The following is a 23,942-nucleotide window of genomic DNA, read 5'->3' as shown; positions in this document are numbered from 1 at the left end:
ATTCTTGAGTAGTCACAAAAGACTTGATAAACCCCTGCCTCTTGATCCATTGCAGCGCTAATTTAGCCTTAAAATTGTGTTTTGTTAAATTTAAACTTTGGTTCTTAAAATTTTAAACCAATACTCATTTGGTTCCTTTATATAAGACTATTTCAATTAATTTATACTCTTTAAGAAAATAGGTTAATTTAGTTATTGATATTAAATTTGCCAATAATTTATATTATTCTTCCAAAACTATTCTTAATTTTTTAAAATTAATAATTTTTGTTTCATTTAATTGTTTCTCACTTATATGTTTTGAGAAAAAAAATGGTTATGTAATTTGTGAATATCTATCTTCTTCAAGTCCTAATAAGAGAGAATGAGTTTATCTTATTAATTTTTAGTATTTATTATTTTTAACTATAAATTTGTTAAAAAAAATTGAAATAAAGAGGATTACTTCATTTCATTAGTAATAAAGGAAAACATACACTGAGGTATATAATACAAAAAATTGGATGTTAGCATACAATCTAGATGCCTTTGCCAAGCAATGGACAAATTGATTAGCTTGACTCCATACAAAATTTACCTTAGAGTTGGGAGATTAGAAAGACCATGTCTCCACTTATATAAAATAAAATAAAATTCCGAAGAGCCTTTAGCATTTGAAGATAGTTTGTCACAATTTTGCAATGCGTCTCTAAACTTATGTAGCCAATATTCATCTGAGAAGTCCATTTTATTGCCTCATACAGCCCCAAGGCTTTAGCTTCTCGAGGGTCAAGTGTCTCAGGCCAGCAAGTGTTTTTGCAAGAGTAAATTGTCCTTGCTCATCTCTAAGGCAAATGCCAACTCCAAAACAATTGTTATCTTTGAAAATGATTGTGTCGACATTGCTATGGTTGCCTCTAGGAGCTGAGAATTGATCTGATCACGAGCTAAAAATTGATGTTGTGGCTCGGACCAACCCAACAAAATGTGAGGCTTAAAATAAAAATTTAGAGATGATTTTTTACCTTAAATAAAAGAGTAATATCTAAGATCTTTTAGTCAACTTGTATGATCTTTTCTACTTTAAAAAACTAATATCAAATGTTGACACTCCTGAAGTTTAAGCTTTAGTTGCTTTACGTTGGACTGGTCTTGGTTGGGGCTTTCTTGTGTGTTTCCATTCATGGTAGAACTGCACCATATGCACCATAAAATCACAGTAAATTTGCACTTGTGATCCAATGATAGGAACTTTAACAAGTTGAATGCCAGTCGTTCTTTGAAATTAAATCATCTATTTATTAATTGAACTTTGGCAGAAATTAAATTCCATAGACCAGTAGATTTCCAAATACTCATCATTACTTGATCACAACCGAAAAAAACATGACAATCGTTCTCATACGTAGTTGGAATAGCAGTAAGCACAAAAGGGAGAACAACTAACACCTTTATTTTGAAGCCTTTGACGTGTTGAAAGACATTGACGGAGGAGGCGCCAAAGGAAGTGCTTCACCTTTGGTTGAATTTCCAGATTCCATAGTAACATCAAGTTTCCATTAACTTTGAGGGCATCATTTTGGATCATTGCTTCCATGAGATGGTGGTGTGCGGACCTTACTATGTATTTTCCATTTAGGCTTAATCTCCAGGTTAGGTTGTCTTCATCAGAAACATCAATTAAGGGAAGCTTTGTTATTGCTTGCATGTCATAATCATTAAAAACTTGCTCAATAATATCAAATCTTCAACATTGTATGTTGTGGTTGATGAGAGAACTTACAAGAAGATTTTCAAGACCGGGAGAAGGGGTAGATGTAACATATGGTTGTTGAGTCCACTACTAAAAAAAGTACTTTTTACGACTGCTGATCTACATCGGTTATTGTAGACCTGATGTAAAAGCTGGGGCGGTGGCATTTTTGTAATTATTGGTAAAAAATGTGCATTTTACGACGTACTTTCTAAGGCGGTTATTAAAAACCGCCTTAGAATGTTATATGCAAAAATATTTACAGCGGGTTTAAGTTGAAGCCCGTCGTAATTGGGGGAAAAAATTAGGCTTGCACGTGTTCGAAGTACTCATAAGCGCCCACGGGTTTAAGTTCGAAGCACTCAGCTCCTAGCCCCTCTTTCTCTGTGCTTGCTTCTCTTTTCATTGCATATCGAACCCTAGCCCCTCTTTCGTTGCAAATCGAACCCTGTGCTTGCTTCTCTTTTATTCTTCTTTCGTTTCGTTTTATCTGTTGTTTCCGTAGCTCGACTTCAGCAGCACCAGAACCCTAGCCCCTCTTTCGTTGCAAATCTTCTTGTTGCTGGTGGCTTCCAAGGAGAGCTTACTTGTAAGGTGAGTCATTGCTGGCAATTATGTTATAGCATCAGCTTAGCGGTTTTGATTACAAGACTCAGCGAAATAACGTGAAGCATCAAGCTTCAACCTTGCCCTTTAACGTATTATTCGGCCTTATCGTTTTCTGATATATTTTATTTTTGGTCATGTCATGGTCATCAAGCTTCGTGGTTAGCAACGGGTACACGAAAAGAGAAAGAGAGGAACAAGGCCAAGTTTGGATGATAACCTGGTTTTTACTGGTAAAGGATGATCCTGGTTTTTACTGCATTTTTTATGTTCTGATGTATTTGCTTCTAAACTTTGTATGCTGTCTTATGACTTGGCCTAGGTAAATCTTGTACATTCTTCTAGCTTTTTTATTAATGATATCTCTTTGCTTAATTGCTTAGGAAAAAAAACCCGAGTAATAATTGCTTTTCAAGGAAATTAAACAATGTATTTTCTCATCTAGTAAATCCCATATATGATTTTGTTCATGATTTGCAGTTTAACATTTAATTTTTTTTATTGCGTAATGCTTTTCAAAATTTAAAACCCACTTGCTTATAATAGTGTTAGTGAGTTGACTAAATTGTCCACATTATTTTTTCAATTTTTTAAGGGTCTGTTAGTGGAAAGAAATGAAAAAAAAAATTAAAGTGAGATAAAAATTTAAAACTAAAGTGTAGAAATGTGAATCTCACTTTGTTGATTTCTACTTTCTTTTATCCTCTTTTTCTCCAAACAACACACCTTAATTGGCAGAGAAGCTGTTCTTCACAATTTTTATTTTTTTTAACAAAGTCACAGCAAATGAATTAGTTGGTTAACTTCTCACAAAGTACACATGCATGTCTTACCTTCTAATTGCCTCTATTACCATTGAACAAGCTTATAGAGCTTCATATAATTGATAGAGACAAAAAAAATTATATAATTCTATGAAATATATAAATTTAATAGAGCTTATCTGGTTTTTGAAAATTTCTTTTGAAATTTATCTGCGGTCCTGTATATATATTTTGTTTGCAGTAAGAATTTATCTAAATTATCCATTCAGAGTTGTGTGTGTAGCAAAAATAGGACTTCTGATAAAAATGTGTTTTCTTCAGGTCATTCTTTTTGATAATCTTAAAAAATTAGTACATGTATCTTAAGAGGTTATCTCCTATGATCTATCACTTCTCGTTCAAATTTGAAAACTTTGTTTTGCATATTTATGCTGTTGTTTGATGGGTAGGACCCATTGAAGGAGATTATTTTTGGACATGATTGTGATGATTTCTAGTCTGAGTTACAGATGTTTGGTTGTAGGGAAAAAGGTGAGCAAAGCTCCTAAGATACAACGGCTGGTCACTCCCCTGACCCTCCAAAGAAATAGGGCAAGGATTGCAGATAAGAAGAAGAGAATTGCCAAAGCAAAATCAGAGGCAGCAGAGTACCAGAAACTTCTTGCCTCCAAAAAAATAAGCCTAGGTATATGGAATATACTGATATACTTTGAAGGTGTTTATAACAGTTAACTAGTTTTTATTACTTAATAGTTCAGGTTTCTGTTTTAACTTCTGAGTGTCTAGTTAAGCATTGCTGCTATAATAGTGCTATGGAACTGAGGAAGTTTCAACTTGCACAAAATAATACTTAAAAATTAAATAGTAACAAATTTATTAAATAAAATTTGGAGTGTGTTACACGTTCGCTGGACTTGGCTCGATGCATAAAGCCCACTGAGCCCAGGAGTGTAATACTATTGTTTAAATCAAACTGACATTTATTACTAATTTGCTCTTAAACTATTTATTGTGGCAATCATAGTGTCAGACAGTACTTATTGTGCAACCAAAAAAAGTCAGTCCTTGTTGTCTTGGTTATTGCACTGCAGCGCTCTGTTCTGAACTGCTCAAGCACTGACCCTAATTATACTGCCAGATCAAAATACTTCATACAATATAATAATATATTTTTCACGTGTTAGATGAACAATATCGAGGGTCTTGCCTGTTATTTATTTCTTGTGATTGATGCATACAGTACTATTTTCATTTTAATTTTCTACATCTATCTTTCGTAATAGATGGTTTTTATTTCCTGTGACACGCTAGAAGTCATCTCTACTTGAACCTAAAAATCAATTTTTTGTTGTAATCACAGGTTCTTGAATTGAATAATTAAGTATAGTTGGGACATCGTGTTTGATTTTTTATTGCTAAAGGAAAGGGTCAATATAACTCCAATACAAGGTAATGTACATATTTAATGAAACTTTGCAATTGCTTTGCCTCTGGTGACTGTTTATCAATCAATTATTAACTATATCAATTTTTTTTTATATATGTTAATTATTAAATATAATGGATTTATAAATAATGATAATAAAAATATTGTGTCATCTTTTTTTGTTCATTCAACATAATCAATATAGTCCCTATGTATTATAGGTGTATACGGATTACTACCTGTTTTAGGCCAAAGGATGGAGACTTGTACACAGTTATCAGTGGGTAAAGGAACAGAGACCTTCTGTTGAATTAACTCAAGGTATGTTTGTTTACTGTTTCCATTTTTGCTTCCAGTCTCCAGTAAAGCCATCAGATTGCAGTGTTGGTCAATTGAAGGCTCTTATCTGGCCAAGTTATTTATTTGAAGACCATTATGGAAACTTCATTAAACTAAAAGGAAAACATTTGCACTTCCAATCTGTCCACTTGTTTGACCATCTATTCGCTATTGTTTTTCCTTTGTTAAGCCCTGTGTTTTCTGGTGACCCACTAATGCCTGTTTGTTGGTTGGGTTTCAACAAAACTCTTTCTTTGTGCCCTTGTCTGTCGTAGGACTGATTCATGCACACATCAGTGTTTCCATTTCTCTCTTCTTTTTTTGTTGTTGTCATGTACTGCACTTCACAGGTCACAGGCTCACAGCTCACTAAATTTGATTGCATGATTATGTTCTTATTATTCCATTTTGTTTTTTCTATTAATTTCCATCACCTTTGTTTCTCTCCCTTATTGTTCCCTTATACTTCTTGGATAAATAGTGTCTGAACTATGGACTATGTCATTTTTTACTATTAATGGCAATTCTTGTATCTGTTTTCCCACTATATTAGTTTTTGGGGTCATCCAGGATTGACAACTATGTTTTCACATGCATGTTTACACCATGGACTGTTTCTTCAAAATGAAACAACCATTTTCATACAGTAATAGGATACCAAGGTTTTTACCCTTTGGTAATAAACAAATCATCCTGTTGGAATTGGTGTGATATTACTCGTTTCCACTTATGTATGTTTTTTCTATACCAAGTCTTCTGAACCTAACATCTTGTTACTCTTGCAGCTGCTTGTATGACATGGAGTTGGCAGAGTTAGGTGATAGTTTTATTACTTCTATTATAAATGGAGCTGATTTGGTGCCTACAATTCACTAGGGGAGAGTGTAATTTAAGTAATTAGGACTTGCAGTCAAGGTAGAGGACATCATTTGGTGGATTTAAGACTTATTTATGGTCATGAACTATTTTAGGTTCTCCAAATTGTGGGATGTTTTAGAAAGCAATCTTATAAATGTTCCTCATTTTGGTTTGCTTACCTTATTGCTACAATGCCATTTGCAAGATGAATATGTTTGCAGTTCATAAATTTCATTTTAGATATTTAGTACTGTCTATTTGTATTGTATTACATATATAAATTTCCAAAAAGTAAAAAAAAATTCATATTTTACATCGGTTCAACTATAAACGATGTAGAAAATATCCTCATTCTACATCAGTTATGCGATAAACGATGTAAAAAATCTTCAAATTCTACATCGATTGATTGAAGAACGATGTAGAAACTTTTCCATTCGTGCCCATTCTACATCGGTTTAGCGATAAACGATGTAGAAAATCTACTCATACTACATCGGTTGGACGATAAACGATGTAGAAACCTTTCATTTTCTACATCGGTTGATTGATAACCGATGTAGCCACGTTACCATATCTAGTCATTCTACATCAGTTGAACTATAACCGATGTAATAACCTTTCATTTTCTACATCGGTTATCAGCCAACCGATGTAGAAACATACCCATTCAACATCGGTTTTTGCCTTAGAACCGCTGTAGAAACCTACCCATTCTACATCGGTTGCAGCTACACAACCGATGTAGAAAAGTCACCCTTCAAAGACGGTCATAAAACCGATGTTGTGATTTAACGACCCCGGTTTACAACCACGCGTCACAACCGATGTAAAAAGGTCGTTAGAAACGATGTAGAAGGCTTTTTTTTAGGTAGTGGTCGCACGAATCCATGGTTGTGACCAAGCATTTATCTTATGGTCATTTCCAATTCTTCATCTCATTCCTTCCTTTACCAATACATGTAAAATGTGGATGCTACTACATCATGTAAAACTTGGATTCTGCCTTAAATGAGCTTCCAAAAATCCATCATATGCAAAATATTTAGCCTTGAATGAACACTCTTGTAACTATAGCATCATGGTTGGTAGAGAATTTCCAAACTTGCTTCCATAGCATAGCTAAGTTGAAACCATGTAGATGCCTGAAGCCCATGTCTCCAAACTCCTTCTTTATAGATAATTTCTCCTAGTTAAGCCAATTTATACCTTTTGAAGTGCCATTTTTAGAATCCCACAAAAATGAATTCATCATTTTTTGAATTTCCTCTGGCAAAGAAGTGGGTAGGAGGAAGACACTCAATGCAATAAAATGGGATATATTTTGCACAAGATTTGATGAGCACCTCTTTACCTGCTTTGGATAAGTGCTTTCCGGACCATTGGTTGATTCTCTTCCATATTCTATCCTTTAGAAAGCAAAAAACAACTCTCCTAATTTTGTCAATGATGGAAGGAAGGCCAAGGTATCTTCTTGAACCAATTTGAGTAGAAACACTGAGAACAGACATGATCAAGGACTTCATCGATTGTTGGGTGTTGCTACTAAAAAGGATCTCTGACTTTTGATGATTTATGAATTGGTTGAATGCTTTCCCATAAGTATCAAGCATCTACAAAAGAGTGAAAAGTCTCGTTTTCATTAGCTTTGCAAAATAAAAAATAGTTGTTAGCAAAAAAGATGAGAGGGTCGAAGCACCTGTACACACCTTTAAATCATGGATGTCTCATCTACTCTCAACTCTCTTTAGAAGTGATGAAAGTCACTCTATAAATATGATAAACAGTTAAGGTGACACTAGGTCACCCTATCTTAGCTCTCTCCCTGGAGAAATAAGTCCAACAGATTCCCCCATTAACTATAAATTTATTTGTTAATTAAGTAAGGGTACTTTGAAAAAAAAATTAATGTAGAAGACAATTAAGCAAAGATCTTATGAAAAAAGGACAAACAATTTTTTGAAAAGAGACTTGTAAAAATAACTCGTTTGGTGGTCAAGATAAGAACATGTAAAATAAGAACATGATAAACATTAATCCTTTCAAATGTTTGATGTGTACACATATAATGATAGGATATGCTCAAATTAAAAAAATTGTTTCATTAAAATTACCTATAATTTTTGAAAAATTAAATTTTAATTTATTTTTCATAAACTATGAAAATTATTAAAAAAATGAATAAATTATATTTTATTTATGCAATTAATTTAGAAAAGAAAAAAAAGTGAAGGATAGGAAGAAGAAAGAAGGAACGTAAATAGCATAGGCCTTTTCTATCAACCATAATCTTGTTTAGGGCCTAACAATTGTATTATAGTCCAACTAGAATCTAGGTTTACTAATTAGGAATTACTATTCTCACTACCAATAATGCTATTGGCACTACCAATCCTTAGGAAATTCCTCTTTTCCCCACTCACTAAATCCCTACACCCCCACCCCTCCTTCCCCTCAAGCTTCTCACCGAGGCACCCCACTCTGGCCAGATTCGCATACGACCCCTCACCACACCGCAGTACCACCATGGTCCAACAGTGTCGCGTTGCCATCCCTCCTAGGACCCATAACCCTTGCATGCGCAATCACAACCTCCGAGGCTATGCACACATGACTTTTCTTCTTCAGATCTATAATGGGTTGCACTGATCTTGTTTTGATTTGGTCTAAAGGGTTGTGTGGAGGGGGAGGAGGGAAGGGTGGGAGGAAGAGAGACGATGGATGTATTTTTGTTCTGATCGCTTTGCCAATAAATTTTTTTGTTTGATATTATGCAATGAAATTTTGCTTTTATTGAGAAGGGGTGAAAAATAACATGAAACAGAATCGTATTTTTGCTGTTATTTATTATCTCACTCCCATATTGTACAACAAAATCATATTTTCATTGTTTTTCTTTTTTTTTTCTCCCCCATTTATGTAACGAAAATATGTTTCCATCGAAGGGGCAACTTCAAAATTAGTAGTGCCATTAGTAATAGTGGTAGTTGTAATACCCAGACAAATCACACTAGAATGAGAAGAATCGAGAACTTGTGCAAGTATGATATTGTACAGTTAAGGATAACTTAAAAAAAATTAATTGGTATTACCTATACTAACAAGATACATCTATTTTTCAATATCACTTAAAAACTCTACAATTAAATGTGCTTGGCTTGGAGCGATTTCGGGATGAATGACCTTCTGGGATGTTTCCTAAAAAGCGAGAATGAAGACAAAACATTCTCAAAAATCTCGTGTTGGTTTGCGGGATTAATCATTGATCCTGGAAGCAGACATAACTGATTATCAAGGTATCAAAAATGACTACTTACAGAGGGTTCTGACCAACAAGAATATTAAGTAAAATATCATTATGTAAAATATCATAGTATGTGAGCCATTAAAAAATCCACGGTCAAAAACGCTACAATGCTACCAATAGCAATACCCTTACTAATTTTTCTTTTTTACTTGTGGTTGGTTAGATCATATCAATATGATTAGAAGAGGGTGATAATGATGGGCTACACCATTCAAGTGTAATATTTGCGATCACAGGATAAAAGTTTAGTGTGGACCTTGACATTCCAACTTTGAGATGTAGACTCTTTCTGTGCATAAGTGAAACCACTAATCAGTATTAAGCGAAAGAATAATAGGTTATAACTTCAATGCAACATTGTACACACAAAAATATTCAAAGAAAGAAAAATTCACTAAATAAAACCATCAATGACCTCATGATATATACAAAATCGAAATCCAAGTTGTGACACATATGACTTTTCCTCGAAATTGTTATTTGATAGTTAATTTGGTCAGAATTGCAAAAAAAAAATAAATGACGTTAATGATTGCTATTGATCTTAACACATCCATTTCCTTGACTTTGTTAATACAAGCTGCTAAAGGACCTTTGTCTTATCGATGGATTATTCACCAGGAAATTCTGGTCAGTCAACTTTCCTCCAACATGTGCTGAAAACTAATGATTCATTAAATTATTATTCTAATAATAAAAAAAAAAACTTAAAACATGTATAGTTAGAAGTGCAAAGCTGGCATGTTTATCTTCAACTAACAGTAGTTTGTTTGGCTTTGTTTTGTTTCTAAATTATTGTTTCTTTCTACTTAACTATACCCTTAATTAAAATTAGATGTTATTTACATTATTTTAATAGTGTCTATCATTTTACAGTCGAATTTTAGTTGTGGTAGTCTTTAGTACTTAATGCAACTTTTAACAGTCGAGTTTGCTAAATTATGTACAAATTAAGTATTTTATTATCTTACAAAAACTAAAACTAAAACTAAAATTTTAGATTTAAATCTCTTCTATCATTTTACAAAATGTGTTTTGCAAGAGAACTTTCATTTATCTTATTATGTTTTGATGTCATTAGAGAGAAATGTGTAGACTAGGTTTACACTCTTCATCACTACAGTTGAAAAGTGACCATTGGGAAAATAATATATAGTTTATGAACACCTTGATTGGAGGTACGTAAAAGGATGCAGGAATGGGACTACACACCAATGGTTAAGTTAATATCTAAGCACCTAATTTGATTAGTGATGTTTTGTTGTTAGCTCTAGAATTGACTTCAAATGAAGAAATTTTCACCTACTGAACAAAGAAAGAAGAAACATGTTCACATGTGCAGTGTGAACAGATGACAAAAAACTATATTTTACATTTTCATGCCTTGACTTTGTTAAGAATTATAATCTCTAATGCAATTAAACAAATGGATCTCGATGTGAACCAATTTCCAGTATCTTTACTAATTAAAAAAAATCAAAATAGAAAAAAAACGGATGATTAAATTCCAGTAGATTCTTATCAAGTCGGAGTAGTAGAAATAAACAAAGGTTCTTTTCGAATTTTAGAAAATATATATATAGTAGAGTGTTTTATTATGAGAGGTGAGAAAATCAAATAATAATCAGATTTAATTGCTAATTAAATGGAGTGAGAGAAAAACACAATAAAATACTCCGCTCACCTGATATGCCATATATATATATATATATATATATATATATATATATATATATATATATATATATATATATATATATATTAATTCAACGAATGTTTCTATAAATTACTTTAAAATAACTAAATTTATTAATATTTTTAAAATATTATGTATAATTAATTTATACAAAATCTGAAAATAAAAAAGATTAAAATTAAAATAACATGTTCATTCTTTAAGAGATAATACATTAACAAATTAAATTAGTTTCAAAATATTATATATAATTATTTAATATATAAACCAAATTTTTATTTCATAATATTTTTAATCAATGAAATAAAAAATATTAATAGGGTCCATTATGTAGTCCATTTCATTTAATATTTTTAAATGAATGAAAATGGACCATTAATCCATTTTGAAAGAAAAATGAACGTTATTCCACTTGACTCTTATGATATTTGGTGTCATTCTTTCCATGCTCAATATTAGGAGCCAATTGAAATGAATCCTTTTAATTAATATAATATAATTACATTGTATATGCAATGCAATTATTTTTTTCGGTGACAATTGTATATGTAATTAATGAAATGTAATTGTATATTATAACGACATATGTTTGTGTCAACTTTATTTAATTAAATATATTTTAAAAATTCAATAAAAGTAACTAAATTTATTCTTTTGCATTTTGAAATAATAAATAAATAATATTTTTATAATTTTTATTTATTCAAATTTAATTGATTTAATAAGTTTTATTAAATTTTTATTTTTAAAACATAATTAAATATCCAGCTCAATAACTTTCATTTTGGTCTTCAAAAAATATATTTTATCATCAAATTAGTTCTTAAAAACATTATAACTGAATGACAAAATGATTTCACAGACTTTGAAGATGTTTTTTTTTCCTCGATGAATATGCACTTGCCCAATTTCTGTGAATAAAATGCAAAAATAACAAACTTGGATTTATTTTGCACCTCACAATGATGGAAACGTTTACACAAACATGCATTCAATGGTAGAAGAATATTGTCTCACTTTTTACACATATGAAGATTAAATTAAAATTTTAATTCTTTATAGATTAAATCATTATTAATTTATATATTTAAAAGACCATAATGATCATCATTTAGGAATACTAGTACAAAAACACTCTTTTAAGACACTATTTCTTTCTATGACGGTTACACAATGATGCACTCAATGGTAGAAGAATATTGTCTCACTTTTTACAAATATAAAAATTAAATTAAAATTTTAATTCTTTATAGATTAAATCATTATTAATTTATATATTCAAAAGACCAAAATGATCATTTAGGAACACTACCACAAAAACACTCTTCTACAACATTGTTTTTAAGACGGTTCTACAAAACTGACATCTTTAAAAAAGTGGTGGTATTTTTATAAATAATCAAAAGTTTTCAAAGATGGCTTTTGTCATAGCCGTCTTAAAATGAGATATTCAAAGTCGATTTTAATGGAATCATCATGAACGAACCTTCATTTTTTATATTTCCTCTCCTCCAACCTACTCGTTTTCGTTCCCCCTCCTCAATTCTGTGCCCGTTCCTCTCCTTTCTTGCTCACATACCTCACTCTTTCGGTCTTACTCCTGTGCTGCTGCTGTCGAAGCTCCCTCTCTGTGAAGGTAAATGTTTGGTCCATAAAGGCAAAGGGGGTAAGGTAAGTGGGTTTGACGCAAGAAAAGGGGCAACCCATATAACATGAGAAGCGATTTTTCGAAGGAAGATGAAGAGATGTCAAGGTCTCCACCTTCAGGGACAAGGAGGAAGAGATTGAAAGGAAGCCTCATGTGAAGGCTCTTCCTTTTAAGCTGAAAGTGATATCGAGAGAATCATCGTCATAGAAAGCACTTCACATTCTTGACACCGACCTCCGCACTCACTGGTCCATTGCCACCAAAACCAAGGATTGGATTCTTTTAGAACTCGATTTCTGTTTGTTTGATTTGATGCATAATGTAATGAAACTAGAACTTAGTGTTGGATCAAGTGGCCTCAGAATAATTAAGAAGGGGGGGGGGTTGAATTAATTATTAATGAACCTTTACTAATTAAAAATCTATCCTTCTTAATGTTACCAAAAGTAAAAGCAATAATTAAAGTGCACAACAGAAAATAAAAGAGTAGGGAAGAAGAAGACAAACACACAAGAGTTTTTACTGGTTTGGCAACAACCCGTACCTACATCCAGTCCCCTAGCGACCTGCGGTCCTTGGGATTTCTTTTCAATCTTGTAAATTCCTTTACAAGCAAAGATCCACAAGGGATGTACCCTCCCTTGTTCTCTTTGAACAACCTAGTGGATGTAACCTCCACTAGAATTGATCCACAAGAGATGTACCCTCTCTTGTTCTCAGTCACAACAACCCAAGTAGATGTACCCTCTACTTGTACCACAAAGGATGTACCCTCCAATGTGTTAAGACAAAGTTCTCAGGCGGTTAGTCCTTTGAAACTTTGTGAATGGAGAAACAAAAGAATTCTCAGGCGGTTAGTCCTTTGAAATCTTTTGTTTATGGGAAAGGGAAGAATCAAAAGAATTCTTAGACTGTGTCATTTTGAATTCTTTGACAAGGGAGAAGGGAGACACAAAAGAACTCAGGCGGTTAGTCCTTTGTTCTTTTGGAAAAGGGAGAAGAGAGACACAAAAAGAATTCAGACGTTTAGTCCTTGGCAAATTCTTTTTGGCAAAGGGAGAAGGGAATGAAAAAGATGAATAACACAAGTTTTGTTTTCAAGGTTTGGAAAAATCAGAAAACTTTAGAAAGCTTTTGGCAAAGGAAGAAGAAGAAGAAATTCAAGAAGATGCTTAAAGAGATTCAAAGGTTGTAAAGGATTGTAATGATTGTATTCAATGTGTTGTAAAATGCAAGTTAAGGTCTTGCTTTTATAGACTCTTCATGTCTGGTCAAGAAAACCATTAGAAGAGTTATAACTTTTAGAAAAATTTGAAAACCTTTGGAAGAGTTACATCTTTTGATTTTTGTTCAAAACTTATCACTGGTAATCGATTACCAAATCATTGTAATCGATTACACAAAGCATTTTTGTGAAAGGATGTGACTCTTCACATTTGGATTTGAATTTCAACATTCAAACACACTGGTAATCGATTACCAAATCATTGTAATCGATTACACCATTTTGAAATCAATTGGAATGTTGTAAATTCAGTTGAAAGCTTTTTGAAAACAATCTTTGCTACTGGTAATCGATTACCAGAGAGTAAAAACTCTTTGGTAAAAGGTTTTGTGAAAAATTCATGTGCTACTCAATGTTTTGAAAAACTTTTTAGTACTTATCTTGATTGAGTCTTTTCTTGATTCTTGAATCTTCAACTTGATTATTCTTGATTCTTGATTCTTGAAACTTGATTCTTGAATCTTGAAATCAAATTTCCTCTTGATTCTTGAAGTGTTCTTGATTCAATCTTGAACTCATTCTCTTGGGCTTTTTGTCATCATCTTTGTTATCATCAAAACTCCTTGAATCAATCTTGATTCAACATCATGAAGCTTGCTTCTACACTTAGGTTTTTCACTTTCAATTTTCATTTCTTTTCACCTTTTTATGATGCTTGTTGTTTTTTGTTTTTTCCTTAGATTTTTTCCTTTTTTATAATGTTGTACTCTCTTGATATACACGAATGATTTTTGTTTCCTCTACCACCAAAACCCTCTTCTCTCATCGATCTTTGTGTGCCACTAAGCTTAATGGACTTGCCTCTTTTTCTTCTTCCTAGAAATACACCCTCTTGTTTTCCCGATAATAAAAATCACATTTTTCACTGCACCTTCATATTTGCTCTACCCCTTTTGTTTCACTCCACTGTGAAATATCAAAATGAATAAAATTTTCAATTTTTATTATGGTTTCTATTGTTTAGGCTTTTGGTGCAGTTGGTTGGTGCACAAGTGTCTTTGACATCGTTGCATAGTGTTATTGCCTTTGCCTTGTTCACTTCGCTGCTTTCTCTACACAACACTAATTGGGGTTGTCTTTCAGAAGGTACCCTTTTTTCTTCACGTGTTGGATGGATTGTCTTGAACTAGAAGAGTTGCTGCTCTGTTATTTTTCATTTTAATTGTTAATGCCATGAATTTAATCTTAATAACAACTTTTTTTGGATTACCAACATGGGAAAATGTAATATAAAAAATTGGCATGATGATGATACCTTTGGCATTTTAGGTATAAGATAATATAGTGATCATCCTAAGTCCTAACATAACCACTTTTAATTTTTCTTCAAGGATAATGATATTCTTTTGTACATTTCATTGTTAGGCTTTAGATTAACTTCTTTATAAGTACTTATATAATAATAATAATAATAATAATAATAATAATAATAATAATAATAATAATAATAATAATAATAAAAGGATAAAATAGTTTGAGGTTCTATCTTGAGCTAAAATCAACTTGTGCAATGCAACTTTTGGAGAAGTTAAACGAGAAAGCATCTATAAAAGCTAAGTGCATTTGAAGATTTTAACTTATGTAAAAAAAAAAAAAACTCGATTTATTTTATCCTTTTATTTTCTTCTTTTATAAGTGTTTATGGAGAAGTTTATCCAAAGTCCAAACAAGACCTTAGACACTAAACTTGCCTTTTCTTGTGGTTGGGAGCGGTAAGGTTGTGATGGTCTTTTAACATGATACTTCATACTTGCCTTTATTTTTTGATTAGTTTGTTAGTGATCAACTCACAACAATTAATCTTGATTCCATTAGCAACTGTAGTTAGTGAAATGGTTCTTAATTAATAATGTTAGAAGGGTTTAAGTCACAATTTATGCATGGGATAATGGGAGAACCAAGGGACATTTGAAATATCATTTTCATGTAGTGTCCCTGGTAGATATGGGCAAATTGAGTGACAAATAAGTAAAATTTGAGCCAAAAGAAGTTTGTTAATTAACATTGGCTTGATTAACGGGAGTTTATGGAATCGATTTAATGCCATGAGAAAAAATAGATGACATTTGAGAGATACTCTTACTTGCCAAGTGAAGAAACAATTAGAAATGGTAGTTGTCAGTTGCTTTATACGACTAACTTTTGTATAGAAATCGTTTTTCAAAACTTATATAGTTCGCCAATTTATGGTTATTTTGTAGTGATTTTTGTAAATAAATTTTGTTTTATGGATAAAGCTGTCTCTAGAATATGTCCATTGGATTTAATGATGAAATATGTGCAATTTCAGGTGAAAAAGAGGCTAAGTCATGAAGTGTCAAAAGTGACAGTTGAGCTTAGCTCAGCAGTTGGGCTAAGCGCGCATCCACCGCTAAGCGCAGCTTCAGCGTGCTTAGCGCGACAGAAGAATCTGGCAGGGCATCAATATCAAGGCCGCGCGCTAAGCGCGAGATCAGTGCGCTAAGCGCAGCAGGTATCTTTAGCCAGGCTCAACGCACGACTGACACTAAGCCCGAATCCACTTACCTGCGCTAAGTGCGAGGGTGGCGTTAAGCGCAACATTGCGATTTCAGAGCCTATTTAAAGCTTGTCTTGTGCAGAATTAGGGTATAGCTTTTACACACTTTAGACAAGACCCAGTGCACAGAATTACACAGCAGCCACAGTGCCCATTTTGGGACAAGAGCCCTAGAAGCAGCAAAGAGAAGTAGCTTTTGCAGAGATACCTAGGTTTTGTAACCTTATTATTGTTAGGGTTTCTTCTGTAATGGCTAGCTAAACACCCTAGTTGGGGATTTCTAATGAATAGCTGATGTAAATACATAATATCTAATTGATTGTGTTTTTTGTGTTCAATGATTCATTCAATGCTTGATGTTTGTATGCTTTTGGTCTGATCACCCATTTGTGTGCGCAGTTAGGTGACTTTAGCATTGGGAAATGTACTGTTGCCTTAGAACTTGATTGAAGCAGGATCGAAACTTAGTCTTACATGAGCGATCTGCGGGTTAAGTTTTGGTTTTAATTATGTTGTTACAATAATGTTGTTTAGTTTAGGCCTAGTCTTACATAAGGGATCTGCGGATGAAGCTTAGGCTAAATTAGGCTAAACTTTCGTAAGCTACTTGAGTTGAGTCTAGTCTTACATGAGGGATCTACAGACGAAACTCAATTTAAGTTAGTCTAAACCTAAGAGGACTATCTAAATCGGGCCTAGTCTTACATGAGGGATCTGTGGACGAAGCTTGGATTAATTCGGCCTGACGAGGGATCGAAGGTTTGGTAATTTAGGCTACAACATAGAACACAAGAGCACGATTGATTAAAGAAATATATTTCTATGCATCAACTTGTTTGTTAGAAAGACCAAACATTTCTACCTACTGCTGTCATTTTATTTACCTTGCATTTTTATAGTTTTAGCATAAAAGTTAGTTTAAATTCTGTTTGAAATTATCAATCATACATGTTCTCTCAACTATGCTTCATTTCTGAACTTAATTCAGGCTAACATTAGTTCCCTGTGTTTGATACTCAGATTCACCCGTTTTAATTTTTAAATACTTGACGATCCAGTGCGCTTTTCGGTAAACCGGATTTCCCTTGAATATATTTGAACGAAGAAAAAGTGGAACAAAAAGTAATTGCAGGGGAAATCAAACAAAGTATTTATGGCGCCGTTGCTAGGGAACTAAACTGTTAGTAGAGTTTTGTTCAGTTTTGCAGCATTGCTTTAATTTTACTTTTTCAATATTTTTTTATTCTTTTGACTAACATAGTAGTTTTAGTACATTCATTGTTCTTTTGAATTGGATAACTGTTGTACTGTTTTTGTATGCAAAGAAGATCTTCTACAGGTGATTTGATTCCCATTGATTTGGAGATTAACGCCACTTGTAGAAGGCGTAATCAAGAGAGAATTAGAAATTTTTTGCAGGACTTAGAGGTAGCAGCAATTCCAAAGGAAGAACCTCAATCTTCTGAGGCATCTTCTAGTTTTCCTATTGCAGAACATTCTAATCTAGATCCTAGTGAAGACTACATCATGGCTGAAGAGCCAAGAAGAGTTACTCTGGAAGATTATTCAAGTTCTAATGTACCACAATTTTTCACCAGCATTGCACAACCAGAAGTTCAAGCACAAACCATTACTTATCCACCATCATTGATTCAATTGATTCAGAATAATTTGCTTCATGGATTACCAAATGAAGACTCATATGCAAACTTAGCCATTTACATAGAAATATGCAATACTATTAGGTTGGCTGGAGTGCCTGAAGATGCAATCCGACTGAGCTTGTTTTCATTTTCTTTATCGGGAGAAGCCAAGAGGTGGCTTCATTCATTCAAAGGTAATAGTCTTAAGACATGGGATGAGGTTGTGGAGAAATTTCTGAAGAAATATTTCCCTGAGTCTAAGACTGCAGAAGGCAAAGCTGCCATCTCTTCTTTTCACCAATTTCCCGATGAATCTTTGAGTGAGGCCTTGGAAAGATTCCGTGGTTTATTGAGAAAGACTCCCACTTATGGATTCTTAGAACCGGTACAGCTCAATATCTTTATAGATGGGTTAAGACCGCAATCCAAACAGCTATTAGACGTTTCTGCAGGTGGGAAAATCAAATTGAATAACCCTGAAGAAGCCATGGATCTCATTGAAAATATTGCTGCAAGCGACATTGCTATTTTGAGAGATAGAGCTCACATTCCTACCAAAAAGAGTTTATTGGAGTTAACCTCCCAAGATGCATTGTTGGCACAAAACAAATTGTTGTCTAAGCAACTGGAAGCCTTGACTGAAACACTAAGTAAGTTGCCAACTCAAATTCATTCTGCACATACTTCACATGTTTCTGTTTTGCAGGTTGTAGGATGTACCATTTGTGGGGGAGCTCATGAATCTGGATGTTGTATTCCTATTGAAAAACAACCCACTCATGAAATCAATTACATGGGAAATCAACCCAGAAACAATTTTAATGCAGGAGGATTTTCTAGATTCCAACATGGCCAACAATATAATCAACAGCAAAGACAATGGAGGAACCACCCTGGAAATCAATTCAATAGAGATCAAGGTGGACCATCCACAAGGCCATAACAACAAGGGTCTAGTCTCTATGATCGCACAATGAAGCTGGAAGAGACTCTAGCTTAGTTTATGCATGTTTCTATGTCCAATCAGAAGAGCACAGAGTCCGCCATAAAGAATCTTGAGTTCTAAGTGGGGACAGCTTGCAAAGTAATTGGTAGATAGATCATCAAGCAGTTTTACAGCTAATACAGAGAAAAATCCCAAGGAGGAATATAAAACTATGATGACTAGAAGTAGAATGGCAATCCAAGGAGATGATAGTGAAGCTGGACAAAAGATGGAGAAACATAAACAAAAGCTGACGCCTAAACCAACACTTGAACCTGTTTTTGATTTTGTAGAACATGAAGAGATTAATGAGGAGACTGAAGATGATAAGGAAGAAGAGACACCAATAAAAGAAAAAGAAAAAGAAAAAGAAAAAGAAAAAAAGTTGAAAAATGAAAAACAAAAGGAGGAAGTTGTTGATGATGAAATGAGGAAAGGCAAGAGTGAAGCAAACACTGAAAAGAAGAAGGATACTACTCCAAATGAAGGCAAGGAAGTACCTTATCCTTTGGTACCTTTTCGGAAAAAGAAGGAAAGACGTTTGGCCAGATTTCTTGATATCTTCAAGAAATTAGAAATTACTTTACCCTTTGGAGAAGCACTTCAACAAATGCGTCTCTATGCCAAATTTTTAAAAGATATGCTGACAAAGAAGAACCAGTACATCCACAGTGACAAAATTGTGGTGTAAGGCAATTGTAGTTCTGTGATTCAACGCATTCTTCTGCCTAAGCACAAAGATCCTGGAGTTGCCACGATATCGTGTTCCATTGGTGAGGTTGTTGTAGGAAAAGCTCTCATAGACTTGGGAGCTAGTATCAACTTAATGCCTCTCTCCATGTGCCGACGACTTGGAGAGATAGAGATAATACCTACACGCATGACCCTTCAGTTGGCAGATCGCTCCATTGCCAGACCATATGGAGTGATTGAAGATGTTTTGGTGAAGGTGAAACACCTTATATTTCCAGCTGATTTTGTGGTGATAGACATAGAAGATGATGTTGATATTCCTCTCATTCTTGGTCGCCCATTCATGTCTACTGCAAGTTGTGTAGTAGATATGGGAAAGAAGATGTTGCAAATGGGCATAGAAGATCAAAAAATCAGCTTTGATCTATTTCATGAAGATAAAGAACCACCTGACCGGAATGTCTGTTTTAAAGTTCATGTGATGGAGGAAAGAAGACCTGAGAAGAAGGTCCTTGAAGTGGGAACATTATTGGAACCTGGATAACAGGATGATGCATCAAGCTAGTGACGTTAAAGAAGCGCTTACTAGGAGGCAACCCAACTTTTCTTTCCCTTCTCTATCTTCATTTTTATTTCTTGCATGTAGTTAGGACATCTTGCTTGTGATTGTGATTGATTTCATCTTGTTTAGTAATGAACAAAAAAGGTTTTTAAATTATGTGTGAAGAGATAAGCAGAAAATGACTTAGAAAAATTTTCAGATTGCTTATCCGCTAAGCGCAAACCTTGCGCTAAGTGCCATCTCTTCATGCGCTAAGCCGAGCTTTCTCGCGCTAAGCGCAAAGACCCCTAATTGATTGGCTGAATGGTTCAGCTAAGCGCACATCGCTATGCTAAGCCCTACATCTTCACTGTAAGTTGCACCTTAAGCAGTGGGCTTAGCGTGGATGATGTGCTAAGCGCCACTTCCTCTATGAGAAAATTTATTATAGCTACGTTAAGCATACCATCCTGCACTAAGCCCCAGATTCATTCTATAAGTTGAGCTTTCAAGCTGAGCTTAGCGGGGAAGGATGCACTAAGTGCCAACATCATTCTATTTTGAAGTCATTGGAAGTGCGCTCAGCACAGGTAGTGGCGCTAAGCCTGAATCACTCAATGTAAGTTGAAGCTTGATGTACGCTAAGCCTCACATCCCAGGCTAAGTGCATATTGTAGAAAGATTTTTGGTGTTGCAGAAAGTGTTACGCGCCGCTGCCGCGCTAAGCCCCAAATGCTTATTGGATTTTACAACTTCAAGTTGCGCTTAGCGCGAGGCTAGGCTAAGCACTAGTGTTTTAAACTCAAACGTCACGTTGGCATGCTAAGCGCAGCTGTGCGTGTTAGTCGGTGAATACGACTAACTTTTGTGTATAAAACTTGTGTAAATTGTATCAAACTCTTCCAATTTATGGTTATTTTGTAGTGTTATAAGTATTTTCAGTTAAGTATAAGTAATAAATACTTAGTAGTTCCATTTTGTGTGTTTGATAATCATTTTCTCTCAATTTCAGGCTAATTAGGAAAGCTTTGGAAAGTGTTGTTTTTCACCTACTTACTAAGCCAATCTGCTAGCTTAGCGAGCGTCCGCTAAGCGCAACACTCATGGGCTAAGCGCAAGGAAGACTCTGGAAGAAGATGAGCTGTACAGGTTCGCTAAGCACACCGCTTCATCTCACTGAGCGGACCGCTTCAGTTCATCCGCTAAGCGAGAAAGGCATGCGCTAAGCCGAAATTCACTAATGTGCGCTAAGCGGTCCATAAGTGCGCTAAGCGCATGAGCACAAACAAGGCCACCTATTTAAGCCTGAAATCAGATTTTAGAGAGGGAATTTGGACTGGGATTCAGGGCTTTGCATGTCTAGGGTTTCTAGAGAGAGAAAGGTCCAAGTTCCAGAGAGTTTTGAGAGATTTTGCTGTGTGAAGATTTGCAGAGACCAGAGCTTGAAGCAGGAGCCGGTTTGAGAGCTTGAGATGAGTTTGTGAGTGATTGTGAGATCCTAGAGGTGAAGGAGACATCCTCACCACTTGTTTTTTTGCAATCTTTCATCTTGTTCTTTTCTTTGTTGTAAAGAAGGCTTCCTGGTATGGAAAGCTATATCCTCTATTGGATCTTCCCTATAGGTACCTGATGTAAATATATTTCTGTCTATTTAATGATGTGTTGTGTGTTCTCTGTGCTATCTGCTTTTCACTCCAGTATGCCTTTACCTTGATCACGTAGATGCATGCTTTGTTAGGGTCATTCAACAGTGGAAACTGGTCTAACTCTAAAGTCCTTGTTAGTGCAGGGCTAAGTTGTCGTACTATGATGAGGAATCGGGGTGAGATAATTTAGTTGTGTGTGTGTGTGTCTTAATGCGGTCCTGGTTGAGTTTAGTCTTACAAGAGGAATCTATGCACGATGCTTGATCAGGATTAGGCTAAACTATCATGAGGAATTAGGGTTTAGTATTTCAGGAGACACCATAAGAACACATGAGCATTGTTAGATAGAGAATATCTTTTTAGCATCAGGCACCTATTAGGAAGCCCAACGTGTTCTCTACTTGTTTTTACACATCATTTCTCTCGCGTGATTTTCTTTCTTTTTGCACAGATAGTTCATACACATGTTCATATTCACACTTACCTTTACGCACTAGACACCTATTTGTTGAAATAGCTTACCAAATAACACAAGTTCCCCGAGAGTTCGATATTCGGTTCTTACCGTTTTATACTACTTGTGTGATCCGGTGCACTTGCCGGAAGCCGAGCAAGTTTTTGGTGCCGTTGCCGGGGAACTTCTTTTTATTTGGGAAGTTAGCTCGTTCTTAGGTGTCTATTCTTTATTTGTTATTCTTTGATTATTTTTCTGAATATTTGTTCATAATTCCTATTTTTCTTTTCTTGTTAAACTGGATAATCGTTGTTCTGTTAGTATTGTATATGCATAGATCTCCCACAGGCAATTTAGTTCCTCTAGACTTAGAAATTGAGGCTACATTGCAAAGGAACAGAGCCGAGAGGAGAAGGAAACTTCTGCAAGACAGAACAGTTGCATCCATTCTTGAGGAGGAGACTCATTTCTCTGACTTATTATCACCTGATTCACCATCATCAAGTGAATCCGCCACTCAATTACCTGAAGTCATTACCATGGTAGAAGAGCATGACCAGAGGATTACCGTTGAGGATTACTCAAGTAGTTCAGTACCACAATTTTTCACCAGCATTGCACGTCTTGAAGTGCAAGCTAACAACATCAACTACCCACATTCCTTAATTCATTTAATACAAGGGAACTTATTTCAAGGATTACCTAATGAAGACCCCTATGCACACTTGGCAATGTTCATTGAAATATGAAACACTGTTAAGATTTCCAGTGTACTAGACGAAGCCATTAGGCTCAGCCTTTTCTCATTCTCATTGGCAGGAGAAGCCAAGAGGTGGCTCCACTCATTCAAGGGTAACAGTATGAAAACATGGGAAGAAGTTGTTGAAAAGTTCCTAAAGAAATACTTCCCAGAGTCCAAGACTGCAGAAGGGAAAGTTGCAATCTCTTCATTTCATCAGTTTCCTGATGAATCTCTGAGTGAAGCATTGGAGAGGTTTAGAGGCTTGTTGAGAAGAACTCCCTCTCATGGGTTTTCCAAGCCAATCCAATTGAATATGTTTATAGATGGGCTGAGACCACAAACCAAGCAACTGTTAGATGCTTCTGCAGGGGGAAAGATAAAACTGAAGACCCCAGAAGAAGCAACTGAGCTAATTGAGAACATGTTAGCTAGTGATCATGCCATTCTACGAGATAGAACCCATCAACCCACAAAGAAAAGCTTGATAGAGCTATCATCACAGGACGCTTTATTGGCACATAACAAGTTGCTTTCTAAGCAACTTGAGATTTTAACAGAAACACTCGATAAGCTGCCAACTAAGTTGTCTATAGGTCAACCTAAACACTCTTCTGTTTTGCAGGTTACAGGTTGTACCATTTGTGGTGAGACTCATGAAACAGGCCAATGCATTCCCACTGAAGAAAACACTCAAGAAATTCATTATATGGGAAATCAACAGCGACAAGGGTATACTCAAGGAGGATTTGCAGGCTTTTAGCAGGGTCCCTATAATCAACAAGGACAGTGGAGGACACACCCTAGTAACCAGTTCAACAAAGACCAGAGTGGGCCTTCAAACAGGCCAATCCAACAAGGACCTAACATATTCCAGAGGACTACCAAGCTGGAGGAGACCTTGACTCAGTTTATGTAGGTAACAATGTCAAATCATAAAAGCATTGAGTCAGCACTGAAGAACCTTGAGGTCCAGGTGGGACAACTGGCCAAGCAAATAGCTGACAAGTCATCCAACAGTTTTGTGGAAAAAAAAGAAGTAGAAAAATAAATAGAAAATGA

Source organism: Glycine max, chromosome 9 (assembly GCF_000004515.6).
Source record: "Glycine max cultivar Williams 82 chromosome 9, Glycine_max_v4.0, whole genome shotgun sequence".
NCBI classification, from domain to species: domain Eukaryota; kingdom Viridiplantae; phylum Streptophyta; class Magnoliopsida; order Fabales; family Fabaceae; genus Glycine; species Glycine max.
This window is presented reverse-complemented; position numbering follows the sequence as displayed.